The 1276-nt window shown below is 62.5% G+C and overlaps 1 long non-coding RNA gene across 1 annotated transcript in view; it reads right to left on the minus strand.

Annotated features, from left to right (window-relative positions):
• Positions 1 to 935, minus strand: part of LOC102387913 — a 1689-nt gene extending 754 nt beyond the window's left edge. The window contains exon 1 of the long non-coding RNA XR_325577.3: positions 572 to 935. This is a non-coding gene — a long non-coding RNA (uncharacterized LOC102387913). The remainder of the gene's footprint in view (positions 1 to 571) is intronic.
• Positions 936 to 1276: the final 341 nt, after the last annotated feature.

Genomic DNA, 1276 nt, shown 5'->3' on the forward strand with positions numbered 1-1276 from the left:
CTGATCTTGGAAAACTTGGCGGGGGGGGCAGTCCTCCAGGGTGGGGGTGCGGGGTGCCAGTCTCAGGCCTCTCCTCTAGGCAGTGTTATACTATTCTCCACCCCAGAGCTGTCTGCATCAGGGCTTCTGGTGTGTGGTGGGGAAGGGGTTTGGCACTGGGATCCTGAACCCTCTAGGGGGTCCCAATCCAGCCCCAATCCTGGGAGGCACTGGCTAGGACAGGCACTTTTCCCCTTTGGGTGGGGAGGTGCCAGTCTTTAGCCTCTCCTCTAGGCAGTGTTACACTTGGCCGTTCCCCACCCCAGAGCTGGCCACTTCGCAGCTCTTATTAAACCCCATGGACTTTAGTTTGGATCTGGCCTGGTTTGGATTGCACTGACCCTGCCCTGAGCTGGGGGGATGCAACCAGCCCCTTTGTTGCATCCCCCCACCCTCATCCACCTGGGGAAACTGAGGCATGGTAGGAAACCTTGTAACCAGGCCAGGTGGGGCAGGGTGGATCTGCCTGGCAGCTGGTATGGGGGGGCAGGGGAATATGGGGGACCCCTCGACCCCCCTCCAAAGCTCCTACCTTCCTGCACTGAGCCAGCCGGCTCTGGGCTCCCTCAAGCAGCATCTCCCCGTCGTCAGGGTCTTCCAGTCGCCCATACGTCGCGGGGCGGGGGGGGCCACGCAGAGAGCAAGCACGGCGGAAGCTGAGCCGGGAGGCCATGGCTGGGGGGACAGCCCCGATCCCGGGCCTGATCCTGATCCTGCCCTGGGGCTGTGGGGTTTATAGCCACGACTTCCCTTCTGCTAGCAGGCGATGGAGGGTGGGGCACCCATGGGTGCTGCCTCCCCACTGGGGATTGCCCAAGGAAAGTCCCTACCCCCTCATCCAGTAGGTCCAAGCCCTCCTCATTTGTATGGAGGCTCCGCCCCCTGCAGCTTCCCAGTCCATGGGGTCAAAGGGCGCAGCTGGCACGTACACCCTTGTTCTCCCCAGCCTCCGTGGAGGTCAAAGGTCAGAGCTGGCCTGGACCAGAGGGTAAATGGGCATCAGAACTCCCCTGTGCCTCAGTTTCCCCAAGGGGCAATTGTCAGAGACTCCTATGGGAGTTGGGGCAGTTGGCCTGCCCCCTCGGTGCCTCAGTTTCCCCAGAGGGCAGCTGTCAGGGACCCCTGTGGGAGGGGGTAAAGGGTGCGGGGGGCAGCCTATCCCATCTCTCTTGGCTTTCAGCCCTCCCTACCCCCTGCCTCAGTTTCCCCAATTGGTGAGTGCCAGGGCCCCCTGTGA

This window comes from Alligator sinensis, unplaced genomic scaffold, assembly GCF_000455745.1.
Source record: "Alligator sinensis unplaced genomic scaffold, ASM45574v1 scaffold1318_1, whole genome shotgun sequence".
Lineage (NCBI taxonomy): Eukaryota > Metazoa > Chordata > Crocodylia > Alligatoridae > Alligator > Alligator sinensis.